The following is a 19,787-nucleotide window of genomic DNA, read 5'->3' on the forward strand; positions in this document are numbered from 1 at the left end:
AAAACTACATAACATCCCCACAAGGTGCTGTCATTTCCATTTTGCAAGCGGAGAAGGTAGGCACAGTGAACGTTAACTGGATTACAGCCTACCCCAACTTAATATCCAAAACAAATTCAACTTAAAATCAGGCATCCGTCCTTTTAAATGTAATTCAAACTGCAGAGAAAACATGCCTAACTTCCCTAAATACACAATGCAAGACAGCTCTGAGCACCTCCAGAGAGCAATTTAGGGATGAAAAATTAGGCCTTTACATCTCTCAACTGAGTGTATATAAAGAATCAGAGTGCCACTTGTCCCCACATGGTTGAACAAGCAGTCATCTGGAGCCAAGCACTAGTAAATCCCAGGCACAGACTCTCAGCACTTTGGCGGCGATACAAAATGCAGCAATGCTCTTGCCTCTCTTCCTGCAGATCAGTCTACCAGCTTGAGAGCCTTTCCCAGCAAATGGGAACCCTGGATTTTGGCTGTCCTCAGCCTGAAGGAGTTAACGCCTGAGCTCCCCGATTCCAGAAGAGTACCCTAATGTAGGGATATGAGGCATTCATGGTAGAAACACTCCCCCTTCTCCCTGTTCAGTTTGGACCACTACAGAGCCACGAACAGACTCTTGGGCTGGGAGAATGGCAGCTTGAGAGAGTCTGATTTTTACGTAGAGGCTTAAGCTCTTATTTAGAAGATGGCAGAGTCATGTGATGTCCTGTACTCCTTGGTCTGCTTTTCTCCTACAGAGGTCTAATGTAAAATGCAGAAACAACCTTACATACAGGTATGACTCTGACCTGCAAGTACATGCATGAAGTAACCTTGTACATCCAATTAATTCTGTCTGATCTTTGGAGAATGTGACTTTCCTGGGCCCATAACATTATTTCATTGACGGTACGTTTGCAGTAGCAAGGTCTGCGTGTCTAAATAAGTTCTCTAACATTTTTAATAAGCTCCATTGCAGATGAGCAAACAAACAATTTCAAACAATAAAAAATTAACAAAAAATAATATTCAAATAATAATTTAGAAAAGTCGTCTTGTTCATTGGCAATGCACAGGCAAAAAGAGGGGAAAAATCTGACCCCCAGTTTTCTATCATAACTCAGTCATCTCTTAAAAAACCACATATCATCTCACATATTGTTATGGTCTTTGAGCTTGGCTATATTTCATTTTAAAGCAACTTTAGACTGGAAAAAATATTAATTAATTATAGAATATTAATGCCTGTGAGGAATGAAAATCTATTTAAGACAGTTCCATAGACACTGAGCCCTAATTTTAAAGGGACTAAAGTATATATGTAAATAACTTAATTAAGCTATTTAGATGTGTAAAGTTGTGCATTTGTTTAAGTCTTTGTGTTATTAGAATATTGGTGTTTCTCAGATCAGTTTAATCTCAGATACCTGTGCATGCATAAGAAGTATTGCTCCTCTTAACCATTTAAGAAACTGATATAAACATACAGAAGTCCTCAGGGCATGAACTTTAAAATGTGATTGCTGCTTTTCCTTCAGTATGCTTTTTTTTGGCTTTTCAAATAAAATTGTCCAGACATTGTACTAGATACAAACTTTCACAGAAGTAAGGAAATTCTATCCACTGCAATGGCCATATCCTGCTGTGCTGACTACAAACATAGTTTCTGCCTAGGACCAATAGGATAGATGTAGCCTCCAAAGAACTGAATCCAAAAACCTGAATGGTAGGCCTCTATGCAGTACAGCACAATGAGTAAGAGGATGATGAGCTGATGGCACTAGAGAAACCTTGGCTTTGTAAGCAATATTAGATGAAGTAAAGGCCCTCTCTCTAGCTGCCTGCCTTTAAAATTTACTGTATTAGCAGTGTGCAGGAATTCTGTTTTTCCTGTCCTGAAGGTTGTGATTCTCATGCTGAGGGGATTCCTTGGTTATAAATGGGCACAGGAAGGAAACTAACCCCTTATTCCTTTTTCTAGGCTGCTGTAGGATTGTCCCCCCCGCCCTTTGCCACATAGCAGAGAGGCATTCATCTCTTTCAGAGGTTATTTTGATTTTATTTGCTTTTTTACATACCTTACCACAGCAGAGGGACTCCAGGTTTAGCAGAGGATGCAGTCTGCTTAACCTGTAGCTATGAGCCTTCTCTGGAAATATTTCCTCAGCGCAGCAGAGTTTGACTTGGTTTGTTAGAAGCTCTGCTGCAGAGGGAATTCAAAGAAAGACACTTTGATAAAGCAAACAGTTACTTTCTTACAACCGCTGCCATTAAACAGAGAAAAAGCAGCTGTGACTAATAGGTAGGAGCACAGATGGATAACCAGCCATTACTAAAAAGGAATTTGCTTGCTTTTCACAGAAAAGTGGGTATATTTTGACTTAGAATTAACATATATGTTTAGAAGTCTGCCAGATGGCAAAAACTTATCGAAAGACGGATTTCTTTGTTGGGCTGATGACTTGATGATTACTTGACTAATGCCTTAATGACTACTTGATTCATGTAATGAGACTGGAGAACCTCATTTATCCTCACAGTTCTTTGAAGATATTAGATTAGTTTACAGAACTAATGTCAGAATTGAGATTTTTAGTGCATACCTTTCCAAAATGAGATTTGTCCCCTCTTGCAACATTAACTTAGTGTCATTGAGCTTCCAGAGAAAGAGGCAAAGTTAATTTCTCAGTCACAGGGCTTAAAAATATTACATTGCATCTGTTGGTACCTCACTGCCAGTTCATTTAGGCCAATGATTTTCCTTGCAGTATAATGTCAGTCATGGCCAAGAGATGTCTATAATTGTTCTTCTGGCAGCTCGCAGGGAGGAGAAGGCCTGCCTCCCCACCATGAGCAATGGTCAGGGCAACTCCTATGGCCACCTGGAGTCTGGCATAAGGAGGCTTGAGTGGACTGGAAATTGTCCTCACTCATTACTGACTGCTGGGAACTGATGAAAGGAAGGTTATATTTCATCATCATTTGAGCCTTTAATGGTGTTTTCAGAATGGAAAGTTTGTTTTTTGAAGTTCAGAAGCAGATACTTCATGTGGCTCTTCATTCCTCAGTTTCAGAGTGAAAGACAGAAGTGACTTAGATTTTGCAAAAATAACAGTGGTATATATTGTATTTGCTTTGTTGGAGCTTAGGTTATTGGAAACCTAGGAAGAATCAAGTCCTATCTGCTAAATTTAATTATTTTATAAAATATCCTGCCATAATATTACATAAAGAGATATGAATTAATTCTAAATAGCAGTTAAACGTGAGATTCCTCCTTCACACACACAGACTGGTGTGCAGACTCATGAAAAAGGGGGCATGAGGATACTTCAATAAAAGTGAAAATTTCAATAATATTTCTGCCACTGATAAACTAGCTGCTTTTATCTTATAGCCTGATCACTGGATATACCCACTAGGAGATTTTTTTTTTCTTCCAGTTAATTAGCTGTAGAAAACAGAAGCATATTTTTTAATATCTATGAAAGAATAACTGAAAATATTTCCCAGATGGAAGCTTCTCAAATTCTCTGCTGTCTCTTAGTTATTGGCAACTTGTCCATTTTCCATTTTAGAACAATTTCACATCTTCCCACCCACAGCAAAGAATTGATCTCATTTTGACAGATTATTAAAGATGTTGTGGATGAAATTCTGGCATTATTGAAGTCAGCAGGCATTTTGCCAGTGATTTAGGCAAAGTCAGGACCTGACTGTATATCATGCCTGGAGCTTTACAGTAAAATTAAAGATATTCATTCCTCCCACCAGAGACAAGTCTGCTCCCTTATTCAAAATTCTGGTTTTTGGACAATGTGGTACCTTTTGAGATAAAGTTCCCTGTAACAAAAAGAAAGTGATGTACAGGTTTTTAAGGGCCCTCACAACAATGCACCATTAATTTGTGGAACTCACCTTACATGATTTCACTGAACTTCACAAAATTACTAAGTAGTTATATAATTAATATGAAAATCCATAATCATTTCAGTTTGGGTTAAACAGAAAAAGTTTGGAAGAATCTAAACCTTCAGACTGTGGATTATAAAGAATATTGGCAAGGGTAACTTGACTGCAGTAAAATGTTAGGTTTCAGTGCATCTTCTTAAAAAGCTGAGCAACTGGAAGGATCATAAGATATTGAAAAAAGTATTAGAATTTAAATCTATTAAAATTATTCACCTACATCCCTACCATTCTTACCTTTTTGAGGTTTAACATTCTTGACTGGTCTCTTGAAACACATATGTTGGAAACATATACATTTGAAACACGTACTAGTATCATAAAATGTCATAATGACATAGTTATCATTATTATTCCTAATCATATATTTTCCATTTTTATTCTGATGGAAACAAAAGGAGATGCAAAACTATTAGCCTGTAGGAGAGATTGCCAAGAAGAGACAGCTGAACAACACTTGACTAAAGCAGCAGAAGAGGATACTTTTAGGACAGCTGAATTCCTTCTCTCCTTCAGTTTCTTAATAAAGTAATGTTTCCTAGGAGAAGACTTCCAGAGGGAGGCACTGAGGACAGGTTCCTGCCACTAGATAACTTTCATTACCATATAGATAAATTAGTTTTTTGTAGATATATTAGTATTTACCTATAGCTTGTTAACTTCTGTCAGCATGGCTTAGGTTCTCTATTATGCTAGTTACTATGTGTGCAAATAACAGAGTGCTAATGTTGTCTTAAGATATAGCGCTGAATGCCTGTTTAGAATGATCACCAAGACACATCGATCAGTACTGACATTCCTGTTCATCCTCAATTATCATCTTACATATATATTCCTGGCTAGACTGGCTGTTGTGTGTCTCAGAAGTGGCTATTGCACATGAACAGATAAATCACCCTCTCACTCCATCTGTGCAGGAAACAGTTGTTGCTACACCATATGCTCAAAGGGTCTGACTGGACATTACTGTGCACGTAATATAACCGTGCTGTGCACACATAGTGTACGTGTCTGAGATGACAGAGACCCCTCCAGAAGTACTGTGCCCACAGCCTCCAAAATCCTTACGTAGTTCTGACAGCTATTCACAGAGTTTACAGCTGTCAAACGGTAGTCAAGGGAAAAAAAAGAGAAAATAGATGAGACAATGGGGTAGGAAGCTGAAATTTAAGAAAAGCAACAGAGTTTAAAAGAAAAATTAATCCTTGTCCAACTTGTTTCTGATTAAAGGATGTCAACTTCAGTATGATACAATGAGAAGAGGGAGGGCTGTTAATTTGAATACATCTGTGTTTATAATCTGCAAAATGGCAATAAAGATACTCAACACTTTCTATTTCTATCCAAAATATGCCGAAAGTATTCTAAATAAGCGATTAACTGCTTTGTCTGAAGCAGCATGAGCAGAGACAATATTGATCCATCCCAAACCTGTGGGCTCTTTCATTCTATTATGCCTGAAGCACCAGCAGAATCTGCCTGATATACCTTCTCTGCAAAGTCTGCCTCACAATCAATTACAACCTATGCCAGACTTTTGCATGTCACTATCACTCTGTAAACAAAGCCAGCTCTACTGAAATCTCTTCCTTTTCCTTTTCTTTGGGTGTTGTATGAACCTAATTAACGTTGCAAGAAGGCACAAGTAGCATTTTATACAGGCATTTGCTAAAAGCCACTGTTATAATACTAGCTATAAAAACTAATCTAACATTTTCAAGGAATTGTGAGGAACTAACAGAGTCCCTTGTTTTCACTAATTTATCCAATTCAGTTAAAGTAGGAAAAGAATTTCCACAGAATACAAAGAGTTCAGATTTTCCTCCCAGATTTTAAATACAGGACTATGGAGTGCTGGTTCTGTTCTTTTCATCAAAGAGGAAGCATTCCAGCAAACTTACTGGTCTATCCAACAACTGCTGAGTGACAATGGACACAGCCTACACTCTAATAGATCGTCAAGCAGAGTCCAGTAAAATCTGCAGAAGTAGCCCCAAGCCTTACCAGAGATTTATGTTGTTCTAAATAGATTTATCTTGTTGGAGCATCTGAAATTTAGCTCAGGGTATGTCATAAGCACAAAGGCAATGGCAAATCTCACTATTAATCTCAGGGGAGAATGATGAAGGTACATCAGCTGGCAGCAAATAAAACAAGTGAATGATTCTGTATAATATATTTATCTTTCTGCCACTCAGCCCTCCTAGCTTGCAAATATATAGCCATAGTATTTGTCCTTAATGCTGATTGCACCATCAAGAGCAGGATGAAGTTTGCTTTACAAAACTACTGAATCTTGGCACCTAAGTATATATCTAAATATCTTACTGTATTTTTCTCCTGCTGAAAGGAGCACAGGGCATATATCATATCACTTACTGGTTTTGGCATACTGCATTTATCAGGAGAGTTTCTTCAGATTAAGTTTTGCTCTACATTTTTTGAAATATCCAGCTTCTGATAGAGAGTTGAAAAGAAAAGAATTTTAACAAGCAAGAAACTAGCAGTCCATTGACTTACAAAGCAAATTTCATTTCATTATGACTGCAAAAATAATATCTGGTGAATTTTTTGATCCTCTGTCTGTAAATGTAGCCCCAGCTAGAGCAAATCGATGGTAAAATATATCTTTGGTACATATCCCCTTGTTACCCCAAAGCTATCTATTTCAGCAATATCTAGGCCAGCAGTTTAATAAATGCAGCATGACACAAATCTCTCTAATTGCCAATGAAAATAAGTTTCTCCAACTGGCAAAAAAGAGTTCTGCTTGGCTACATCAACCCCATGCTATATGCATATTGAGGAGCATCATTTGTTGAAAAAGATGGAATCAAGTGTATAATATCCATGGGACTGTCCAAAGGTATAAAAAATAGCTTATGCTGTGTTGCTGAAACCTTCAAAACGAGATGATTACCTGAGTATAAAAAGCTCATACAATGCGCATGTGTACATGTTTTGGTTCCATATTCTGCAGCCAGATTCTGGAGCCTTTTTCCCTTGAAACAGGCTATTTCCCTTGAGGCCTGCCAAGGACCCTGATAAATGTTATTCCACACATACAGATTATTAGCGTTTCCATTTTTAAGACCAAAACCATATGGGTTTGGGGAATTCATGAATAAGACCTATCTGTCTGCAGATAGGTAGTCCTTTTCTCACCCACCCAGTTTGTAATAGAGGTCTTTGCATAGGGACAGTACACTAGTCCATGGAAGGATCTGGAGGTCTTTACTGTAGACCATGGCAACATTCACTTAAACTGATTTTCAAATTCCCAGAGCTTTTGTGAATATGGACAAACCGATAGAAGTTTACGCACTAGTGGATTTCACAAGCCTTCTCGAACGTCCAGTAGGGTGATTGCCAAGAACTCCTTGAAAACTCTTAAAGTTTATGTGCATTCCTCACACCCTGCTATAGGTCACAGAGCTCACCTGCACACTGTCGGTCAAAGGAAGACACATCTGCCTCTCGGGCTCTCACACCAGTAATTTTCAAATCAGCCAGTGCAGCCAATACTAAAACACGTCCATCACTCTTAACCGCCCTGGAGCAGTGTGTTGGGGAGTCAAGCACCTGTTAAGTTTCCCAGCTTCCTACTTCAAAAGGTTATAACATGTGCAGGGAATGAATGCCTTGACATTTGAAAGTGACTTTAAAAACAGCTTTATCTCATGGCAGGCTAAGGTGAAAGCAAATAAAAGTATGTATTTACTAAATACAAAACAGACAACAACAACTGCAAAATATGAAACCACAAATGTTCAGAAATGAAAAGAAATGAGCCTCTGTCTGTAATAACTATCCTACACTTGCGTAAGCACTTAGCAAGTTAACGAGTTCCACTGTTTTTCACCATAAAAGCCCTTCACACTCAGCCATGAAATGCTCAAACTTCAGGCTGAAACACATTAATATATTTTATCTTATATTCAAATAAAAAGTGCATCAACTATCATACTACATATATATTTGTATATACACATGTATTTTTATATGTACATATATATGGATCCCGAGTCCATAGCTTTAGACTGGGAACAGACAGCACAGTAACTAATCACTTTGGACCAATAGTGCATTTGGGGTGAGCTGTCCACAAATCCTTTCTTGGAGGGACAGCGGGACAATGGCCTGGTTTTGGTCAGTCCTTCTCTCTTTTTCTCCCTTCCATTAGTTTTCTCAAACAGACATTACTCAATATCATTATCTTCAGAGAGTGCCAGCATCCATCTCAATTCCTCAAGTAGGCTGCCTGTTGCCAATTGCCTAGCATCCTTGGGAAGCAGCTGATAGTACCATTCCCAGCAAGAAAGAAAGAAGGAGGGAAGAAAAAAGTTCTAGGATTAATTAATCTCCAGTTGAGAGCAGAAAACACATTTGTTGTGATGTATTTATCACCTCACAAAATTCAAAAAGGCTAATATCTTGCGCTCTGAATAAAAAGTCACAGACCCTATTCTAAAGAGCTTGGATCTTATTTCAGGTGCAGTGGAATGAAGATGATGGGGAAGGACTTTAAGAGGGAAGATGGAAGTAGAGAAAGGTAATCGCATAATTTCTCAGCAGAGCTTTGTGTGCAAGATGGTGGAACAGAAATGACAGGTTTGATTTATGTTTTGCTCAAACGGATGTCTTTATTTTTTGTAAATGTCACAGCAGAATTGAGCCTTACAGAGGATCTAAAGCCATTGTCCTATTTTCATTAAAAACAGGAGGAAATTTTCACTGATCTCCATGGATTTGGGCTGAAGCCTTAACAGACTGGCTGTGACTCTCAGTTTCTGTCGGATTTGACTCTGGCAGCCAGAGGTTAGCAGAGAAAGCAGGAGTACAAATAGCACACCCATGGCTCAGTCACTTCGCAGTCTGGTATATTAACTTAAATTGCCATCCATTTCTGTTAAATTTAATATAGAGGCTATGATCTGCAGCAGCAGAGACACAGAGCTGCTGCCCGTTCTACCACCTCTGCTGTGAGGAGACAAACTCTGGCAGAGAGGTGGAGGGATGAGTTGGAGGAAAAGACTTGCTCAGCAGCAACAGCACAACAGCAATCAAAAAAACTCAGTGAGAATCATGAATCAGAGGCCAGAAAGATGCAAACCCATGTGCCCTAACATCAGTGGAGCACGCTGCATACACAAGTAGCATCAGAGGAAGGGCAGGCAATAGTGAGTGAAGCAGACAAATGGGAATCATTAGGGAACAGCACAAAAAAAGGAAGCCAGATGAAAGCAATAAGGGAAACGGTCACTTAAATCTTCTCCCCCTTTGTGTATCATATTAATTTGCATGGTTGTTATTTTTGTAAGGAGATATGTTTTTCCCCAAGGAGTAATCTGTCAGTTTTCATTAGCCCCTGGACAGGCAAATCTCAGCCAGCAGAGATGACTTCTAATTCTCCTCCCCGAAAGGTGCCATTCCGTCACTTGAGGCTTTGCACAGCATGTTTCTCTGTTTATATTACCTGATAGACCAGATTGGCTGCACTTGACACAAAATAAAGGATTTGAGCTTCAAATAGTGTCGATCTGACTCCACTGCAGAGGTTCAGTAATCAATGCTCAGCATGAGGCATTGAATTTTACTGCACTGGAACTAACAGCAAAGATTTTACTGTCCCCATTAAAATTCTTATGTTAAAGACACAAAGTACAACAATTAAATGTAATTAAAACTATCCAACATACGTATCAATACATTTTGTTGCACCAGTGAAAATACCTCTTGCTGAGCCCTAATCTTTCATCTCTTGTTTTAAAGACATTGATTTATTAGTTTACAGCTTCAGTAAATTCAGAAGACCAGATGCTTCTACTTCTTACATCTGACTTCTGAGTCTGGTTTCTCAAAAGTACTGCATGGTTATTTTGATAGTTATGCTAGATTTAATTAGAAAGCAATTTTCCAAGAGTTCAGATACTGCAGTATTATTTTGTTAGTGTTTCCCTCTTTTACAGTAAGTTCAGCAGAGACTGAACTACAGCTTTGAACATTGTTTTCATAAACATAAGGCACTGTGACAGCTTTGACTTTATTGTCAAGGAAAACCAACTAATACACATCAGTAAGAAAATCCTTAGAAAAACAAAACCCCTCTGAAGGATAATCCCTCTCCTCAATAATGCCCCTCCTTGTTCCCCAAATCCTTTAGTTTTCCCTTTTCACAGAAACATATAAACCCATTTGTAAAATATCTCATGATGATCATATAAACGTAAAGGCAATAAGGGAGTTGCTACATTACCTTTATATTACCTTACTATATTTTGACTTCAAACAAATAATCAAGAGCCAGTTTTAAATCAAAAAAATTGCAAATGTATATAGGATTAATAGCTATATCTCTTTAACAGTATCTTTAAAATATAAGTCATGATGTATTGCATGCTCTTGCTCTATTCCTATAAACCAAAATGTTTTCAGAAAGAATGGCTGGTTCCGGCACATGGTCCTATGTAGTCTTTGCTGAATATTGCTTTCTTGAAGCATTAAGGATACAATTCTATCAGCATTTATAAGGAATTTAGCTCTGATTTTTTGTGTAATTGATGCAAATGAAGCATGTAATAATACTTTGTCAAATGCATGAAAAATGGCTTTAGGACTTTCTAGTTATAGGAGAGAGAAGAATGAAGAGAATCTGAGAAGGCAAAAAACAGGCTAAGAACATGTTCCTTATTTCATTCTTCCAGTGCACAGAAATGTTTATGCTTTGTCTACCTCCAAGCCTGAATATGTATGCTCACATTAACATTTTGCAGTAAGGTAGTTTTGCTTCCTGGTACAACAAATAGACCTAGTATATTAGAAGCTGCATGGATGATATCTATGTGCCATGTGCATTTGCTGATAATTGTGGGCAAATGCCAAGCACTTCCAGGTGATAGCCACATATTCGAATCATCACCATATTAACTGAAAAGCATCTCCAAACACAGACATTTTACATTTTTTATATATATATTTATTTAGTGCATCTACAAAGTGGCAGCTCAGAGCACAAACCACTGTTAAGCCCCAGGGTTGAAACTCACAATTAATAAGATCCCAGAAATTCAGTACAGGCTAGGGCATAAACACTGAGAAAATCTCAGAGTGCAGAGAAGACTATACAGAGCCAAAGAGGTAGGACTTCAGGTAATAAAAAGGTTGAAGGGTCCACTGCCAGTATAATGTTTTTAATATCTGACCTTCTCACAACCAAAACTAACAAAATCAGACTCTTGGGTTCTTGGGGATAGACAGCAGGCCTCCTCAGTAGTTCTCAGCCAAGCAATAAAACCATATTTTTTTTCATTTCATTTCAAGGCAGACTTGCTTTACAGTGCCAATAATTCACATTTCTCAGAGATGAAGTGGCTTTCTATGGATAGCAAAACTTCCTTTCTGACCAAGACATTTCCCTACTCCCTGAAGGTCCTCTAAGCTAACTGGCAGAGTTTTCCACATAGCACAAGGGAATAAACTTGCTGATGAACAGATGCATGATATTGTTGCATTTTCCTTCCCTCAGTACTGAACCTGAGGTTGTACAAATGTCTGTTAATATGGCATTCTTCAGATTAACATTCAGCCCCAGGATGAACAAGGCATCTTCCATGTGCTGCATAACAAGCACTTAAAAAATGGGCAGCGTGATGGTTTTGGAGTTGAGCTTTGGAGTGCCTAGGAAGGGGACTTTGTGTCAAGATGGAACATACTGAATGCAGTCAGATGTGAAGTGATACCCAGACACTTAATTAATCTGATCTGGAAGCTGAATTTTGTGTCATAATGTATAATAAATATTGAATATTGAAAATTTATTCAGATATGCTGGGCTCTTTTGCCCACAAGGTCAAGGACATATCCTTCTAAAAAATCTAATTTTGGCCTTATTGAAATAGGCAGGTAGCCAACTAGTCATTTGCAGGTACAGCTACATGTAATGCACATGGATGTATATTTGTACATCCAGTCAGAGCAGTTGCATGTGCACTTGTGGGAGTATTTGGATAAAGACCTAGTGTGCAGATCAGATTTAAGGGATTAAAAATGAAGGCGAGGATATGTTTTCAAAACTCAGTTTACTCCTCACTGGAAACTGAGAGTGGATGATTGTTTTTACTAAACACCTCATTTTAGCAACATCTTGAAGAACAGATTTAAATATTGACCAAGAGATGTTGAGAATTTTTTTTTGTCTATAATTGACATACATTTTGCCATTTCATGCATTAATACATAACTTTCTATGGTAGCTTCTGAACTGAAGAGGCATCGGATTATCTCTTCTTTAGCCAGAAGGATGTTTTTCTGCATACAGAAGAAGCACCTTACTTGTTTAAAAACTGTTCATGCCCAGGATTTATGGGTTCCTATGTGAGCAAGAAGGTGAAGAAGAGTAGACATACAATATTTTTTCATCACACTTCATTGCATATATCAAGAATGAAATACAACCCAACAGCTTTTGTGGGAACTTTTTAAAAATTGAAGTGCTACTGCCAGAAGACTGGGGAAGGAGAAAACAGCTGAAGGAAGGTATAAGATGCTGTACAAACAGTCCTGACTGTATTGGGATCTACTCCAGCCTCTTTTTCAGATTGGAGGACAACTCTCCATAGCTTGCAAGGGTGGAGAACCTTGCTTAGAGATCCCTTTTCCTCTCAGAAGGTCTTAACCTGGTTATTAGCATTACAATGGGCAATTTGATTTAAAAGTTGGAAGCTCTTTTACTCTTCAACCTCTATAACAAGGTTCTTGGTCCTATATGGCTGTACTGTGCAGTATCTCCAAAATGAGTGACATGCTGAAAACTTGCATTCCTTGTCCTTTAATTGATAAATAAATTTTAAATACCAGCAGTGCATGTGCCTTCTTTTACATTGAAGGATGGATTATGGAAATGTATTGACTTGTTTTCCACTTCAGGGAAAATACTTTCCACGCAATCTATAGATAACAACGAGCAAAGAGTCAGGCAATTCTGCTTAACAAACCCACTTACTTTAAGTGTACTTCACTGCAAATACCTTGTTCCTGAAAAAGTATATTGCCTACATAGATATATCATAGTGCTTCCACTTTTGAAACTGGAAGGCAGATGAGCTACTTTCCTTGGGGACCACTTTGTGAAATAATGTGCACTAGGTGCAATCTGGTCCATTCACTGTCAAAAAACAAAAGCATTTTCTAAGTGTGTATCTGTGATCCCTAGGGATGAGTTGTCTCTGGCAGCAAGGATTAAGTGTTCAGACATGACAGAGAAATCGCTTCCCTCTTTCTCCAGCTCCTGAGTGTGGGGCTCCAACTCCAGCGCAGCATGTGCTAGACAGCACAGCACAACACAAGAAAAGCAAAATCATCCAGAGCAGCAGTTCTCAGACTAGGGCCTTAGGTACCCAAAGAAATCTTTGAAGGCTACTAGGCCCCATAATCTGTCCACACTATCTTGGCCTTGGAGAGCCATTGCGAAAATCCTGATAGCAGCCTTCGAGGGCTAACCCTTCTGAATGGTCTTCCAATGCAGACACCAAAACATATTTGATACACCCTCCTCCAGAGGGGCCAAGTCCACCAAACCATGCCCCAAGGCAGATCTTGTACCACTTATTGCTAAAACACTGCCTGCCCACCCTCTTTAAAATGTGCTTTTGCAAAATCTCTCTGACAGATGTGGTGATCTCAGGCCCCTCTTTTACCTGCCTGGCCACAGTCCCCTTCCAGAAACGGGACCCTGTCAGGAGAAATGCTGTACTGTGCCACCAAGAGCTGGACACTCAGCTCACCCCAGGGGAGGACTATATGACAGGGTAAGACCCTTCTTCATCTTGCTTCTTTTTCCCCTCCCAGGTGAAGGGCATAGACCCACAGACGGCTACTGTGAACTGCACTTCATCCGGCCTTTTGCCTTTTCAAGACAGCAGGCCTGGGGTCATGCTCATGTGCTGAGCCAGGAGTGGCCAGCTGGCCCCAATCCTCTTAGCTGTGATATGGCTATGATGGCATCGACCTTCTTCCCTTTACTACTAACCAGCAAGAGCCAGCTCAGCAACCAAACCTGGAAAGGCAAGAGAGTAGCTTTTGCCAGAGCCAGTATGCGAGAAGGCAATACATACAGAGAAAAGGCTAAGAGAAATGGGGTTTTGCATACAGTACATTCTGCAGAGTACTCAAACCCTGCCATTGCCTGCTGCTTGGCTTAGCCCCAGTGCTCAATCTACTCTTTCCCCCCACGTTCCTACTGCTTTCCTTCATTTCAAAGTTGCTAACATGCTAGACACTGGCAAAAGAGACCATGACCATGAAGGACCCCCTTAGAAGTGTCCCATTCCCCATTCAAGATCCCACCAGAAACAAAGGTCAGAACACTCGAGTTCAACAAGGGATGACTTTATGCCCTTTTTAGAGGAAGACCGTGTGGACTGTGCCCATTCTGCCTGGAATAAGGTAAGTTCAGAGAGAATGGGAACAAGAGCCATTCATTTTGTGCAAAAAAATGCATAAAAATGAATCTCTTATCTTCCTAGACCTATCTTGAGCATTACTGTCTCTGAACCTGGCTCTCCCACAAGCCCAATCATGTGAAATGTGCTAGTTGCAAATAGCTCCTGAATGAAGGTTAAAGCAAGCATGGACAAGTGACTTATGTGCCTGAGCTGCAAGAAAAGATGGCTATTTTGATAGGGGGCTATCCTAGACAGGCAGGAGTGTCCTCCCTCTGTAGAGCTCACTGCTGTTGAGGGGCAATGCTCAGTGGCCAGTAGGCCACAAGTAATTTGGAAAGTCTTCTGTTGAAAGCTTCAGACAGCAGAGCATCTACTTTAGTCATCTGTCTTTCCTGGAGTCTTTGTGTCTGTACTGAGGGAGCTGAGTGTGACTCCTCATAGACATCCCATTTCAGTGGGTTCTGCAGTGGGGAAAGAACATCAGTCTGCCTTGGTCCATGCCTTGGGTGGCTTTTAGATAATCAAAACATTCTGAGGACCTGCGATATTGTTTTTTGTCAATTACTTGTGATGGTCTGTCTATGCCTCTAGCCTGACTGGATGATGGCAAGGATAGTTTGATTTGGACCATAATGGTCACATTTAGTCTCTTGCCAGGGATAAAATGCATCATTTGATCATGTCACATTTGATGACACGTGAAACCATCTGTCGCAGCCCAAAAGGAGTTGTTCAGGATGACCTCCCTCCCCTTGGGACCAACGACCAAGTTCGTGATGCCCTTGGACTGAATTAAGGTGAAACGACACCAGCCAACCAGTTTTAAGATTTATTAACACAAAGATAAGGCATGTGGCCAAATAGGATAACCAACTAGCTAGACAAGTCCTGTGCCACATGTTTCAAACAGATTCAACAAAGGAGAGGGAAAAAGAGAGGGGAGAGAGAGAGAGAGAGAGAAAGATATCACCACCCGTGGATCCAGCGGGGTCCCATTGGTCCTCTTCCTTTGGGAGTCTCAGCGGTGGGGGGGGGGGGGGGGGGGGCTCCCGTCTGGTGGTAGGTAGGTCCTCTTCACACAGCTCGAGTTGGGTACCTCCGAAGAGGGACCCTGAACAAAGAAATCCCCGGGCAATTATACCTTCCAATCTAAGCTCTCTACCCCTCACACGGTAGTTCAGACCAATAGTAGTTTTTTGGGTCTGGGGTCTCCTGCTCCTTACTGGGTCCCATCGTTGTTCCTAGGCAGGCTGTTTTCTGCTGCAGTTTCTTCCACAGGTGTGTCTCCATTCCTCGGGTTCCACCATTATCTCTCAAGGTCCTGACAAAGAGGTGGTAACTCCAGCAATTAGCACTGTTTCAGATGCAAATTGCTGGTAACTCCCTTATCGTTCCCGCCTGCACCAGCTCTGGGGCCCTTTTCTCACTGAACTAGGGAGTGCGGCCTAAGGCTTCAGCAAATTTAGCCACTCATACCAAGCAAGTTTTATAGAAGTTGTGCTAAAAACGGACAATAATTTACAGTCCACATCCCAAAGTCTCTGCCCGATCATGGTCCGGCTCAGTGCAGGCTCGGTGTGTCCCGGGTGGTCACAGGGAGACCATCTCAGGGGTCGCAGCAGCCCAGTCCTGTTTCCGCCAGGGACAGATGGCTTGTTCGGAGTTATGCCCTGCCTGCACCCCATGCACCAAGAAATGTTTAAGGCAAAAGTTCATTCATCTGTCCACCACACTATCCTTTCCAATAAGTAAGGAGGGTGTAAGGACCTCTCTTCTCACACTCCTTTGTCTCTGTTGTGTCACTTGGTGCTGTTAAACTCTGCTGACTCTGGACCAGGTTTGCAGACAATTCCCATAGAAGGTGGCATCAGTGCCCTAGATCCCAGACCCAAAAAGATGATGGAGAGATATCATGGGTCTGGCCGATATAGCCCAGAATCTTTGAAGGCAAAAGTATAAATGTGTCCCATTCTTTGAAGAAATTTAAATAGAACATATCCATGGGAAGAAGTGCTGTATAGACAGGCTATATAGACTGCCCTGTGTAAATACAAGGCATGGACTGGCTTTGAAAGCATAATGCAGAAAACTAACAACCCAGAAACCAGCCCCTGGCCCATACCCCACTTCCCACACACCTTTTTAAGCTATGAGGTTATGGCCTGAAGTAGGCAGCATTTATTATGTAGGGCCTTGCAGGATCACTGGGTGTGTGTGGAACAGACCAATGTGGGTCATAGCAATGGCAGAAGAGCCTTGCTGAAGATGCCAGCCAAGGGTACAACCTGTTCTGTTTTACAGGCTCTTAAATATTTTTTGTTGCTATAGACAATTTTTGTATTTGTTCCACTGGTCTGCTCAGAAGGCTCATGACAGTTGGTATGTACACTCTGTCCTAAAGCACAGAACAAAGGCATTCAATTTAGTATGCTGCTCAGGATGCTGAAGTACCACTGTTTTACAAAATGGCTTATTCAGGAACATATTATGTATGTGTCACTGCTCTCTGCAATAAATGTGGAAGGTTTTATAGTGTATTTGATAAAAATCTGACTTTGGTTTTTCTTTTTTCTTGTCATTTAACTAAAATTTAAAGTTCAAAATTGCTTTCTAAAATACACAATGCAAACAGAAAAGAATATGGGGAAAATTACATCTCTAGAAGGAAAAAGAATGAATAAAAAGTACTGAATGTAAAACAGATGGGTGGCACCTGGTGGCTCTGCATAGCCCTGGGTGACTGTTACACTGTTCCCATGCTTGGAGGAGGGAGAAAGGGAAACATGTCTGTATTATTTTTGTACTCTTGTTAATTTAGGGCTCTTGACATTGTGGGGTCTGGGGTTACCAGCTGTGCCTACACTGAAGGGCAGACCTAATTCCCCAATTGTCCAGACCACTGCTCTCCTACTCTGCAGGGATGTTGTGCATGTAGGTCTCATCCCAACACAGAGTCAGGGTATGACTATCTTGCACCTCTGGGGATCAGGACTGCCAAGTGTGCCATGGCACTTACTGCCTCACAGCAGAGCCAGAGTTTGACAGCACCTCATGCTGCTCTGTCTTTCTGTCAGCTTTTCAGGAGTGCTGAGAAGCAGGTATCAGTGACCAGGCTGGTCACTCCGCACACCTCCATGTCTACCCTTCCTCTGAAACACACATAACATGGGACCTATACAAGGCACTGCATCACATACTGCTGACTCAGCAAGGGGATGCTCCCTGCACAGATGATCCTTGCAGGAGAACATTTGCGACCAAGCAACTTTGCCACAATTCTGTCTCCACCGGTCTAAATCTCTGTTACACTCCTATGCCCATGTGTAGTCTCAGAAAAAGGGTGTCAGAGCTGACCGCTACAATTCATCTTTCTAGCAATGCTACTGAGTGTGACAGTAAACACCCATCTAAGCTAAGCCCATTTTGAAAAATTACTCGAAGGCAAGCTGTTGAAAAACAGACAGACTGTTTCAAATGGCAACAGTGAGGCCAGTGCCTGTGCTGAGTTGCCTCTGGTTCAGATACAAGGTCATGCAGTAGGACAAATGGAAAGAATTCAGCATATGCTTTATAATGGGACAATTTTAATAACCAAATCCCTTATTCCCATCTCTTATTCATACAGATTCATTCAGCCAACCTGGAACCTAACCTTTTCCCTCCAGAAAAGGTTGTCCTTAGTTTGCAGAGGTACTCAGTGATGTGTACCACAGACAAGAAGTTAACTTTTTTGGTCCTCTCTTCAGGAAATATCACATCAAGCAAAAGCAAGGGGAGGATAGAAGCCAGCACCACTTTTCTCCCCAGGGCTATCTTGCAAAACAGTGGTTGGTTCCAATCAGTCAGCAAAGAGCAAGCTTACTTCACACCACAGACTTCCCACAGCAAAGGGGCAGGAGTGGTTCAAATTAAGGAGTGATGCAGTAAGATTTGATATGGAGCTCCTATGCCAGAGACATGAGCTTGCATGCCATGTTAGTAGGTGGAAAAGATGAGGCATTACTGTCCAAAAGCATAGCTACAGGAAGGATGTCAAGAACAGGGGTACTGGCGTGGCTCTTCTCTTGTGTTTTACACAGAATCACTACAGTTCTAGCTGCAGTGCCTTTTGCCATGGCTCAACAACTTCAAAAGACCACAAGCAACAACAATGAACTGTTTCATATTTATCATTTTAGCCATCTAATGTTGGTTTTCAGCATACAAAATGACACTAGATGGATTATGTCTCAAAATCTGGAGGATCTTTTCCAATATCCCCCATCAGAAGATATCCATTTTTACTTATTTATTGAGCACTCAGCATGTAACGCATAGTCAAATCACACATTTAACTGCTATAAAAAATAAGCCCCTCCAGTCAGGCTTCTGCATGAAGTATCGCAAACATGTACAAAGAAGTGCTATACCCTATCATGTTTGTAGCAGCATTCCTGTGACACTCGAGACAGATTTCATCACAAACAATGTTTTAAGCAGCTTATTAAAGCCTCCAGGTTAAAAGCATCCTTCCATAGATTTGTCAAAAAATACTATTTTTATTGTTTATCTATTTAAGAATTGTGTAAACTACTTCTAACTTTTTATAATGCTATAACCATCAGTTCATCTACCATATCTTTAGACCAGAATCCAAGAACTTCTCCCTACTATATCTATATAAAAAGTGTCTTTGAAAGACTTGGCCATTGAGCATCTATTCTGCTTAAGTCTATCAACTAATGTTGACATTACCTTTCCATCTTTCACAGAATTTTCAAAATTCCAAGAAGAGATCCCATCAGAACGCTTCTAAGCAGATGATCTCTAAGAAGTTATTAGTGCATAAAAATTTAAGAAGTGAATTTCACCTTTAACCTCTTTCAAAGGAGCTAATCCTACTTCAGAGCCCAGCTATATGAGGCTGCATACTGGGAAATCTTGTAAAATTCAGGAATGAAAGTAGTCCAGAAGCACTGTGAAAGTTACTTCAAGCACAAAAAAATGCTTAGGAAATTCATAAGCTTTTTGAATAACCAAATCAGTTGGTCCATACAGACAAGATGCACATGATCTCATCTGTTCTCTTTGTGTATCTCCATCTCTGTTAAATACAGAAAAACTTCCACTGCAGTCCCAGATTCTTTCCTCCCCCAGCAGAGGGAAAGATTGTTTAGGAATTGTTACATTTTTCCATTCCCCAAAAACATGCGTATGAATCATTTATATTTGTGACTGAAAAACTAAGTAACTACAGATACATGACATCCGAAATAACTTCTCAATATGAGTATTCAAAAGTGTTCTAATAATATTTTGTCAAATAAGAAGCTTTAATTATGGTTTTAATTAATTATGGATGCTTAAATACAGATGTTCATAGGAAAAATGTTTTGTATTAACAATTATATGATACCA

The sequence above is a fragment of the Dromaius novaehollandiae genome, chromosome 1, assembly GCF_036370855.1.
Source record: "Dromaius novaehollandiae isolate bDroNov1 chromosome 1, bDroNov1.hap1, whole genome shotgun sequence".
Classification (NCBI taxonomy): domain Eukaryota; kingdom Metazoa; phylum Chordata; class Aves; order Casuariiformes; family Dromaiidae; genus Dromaius; species Dromaius novaehollandiae.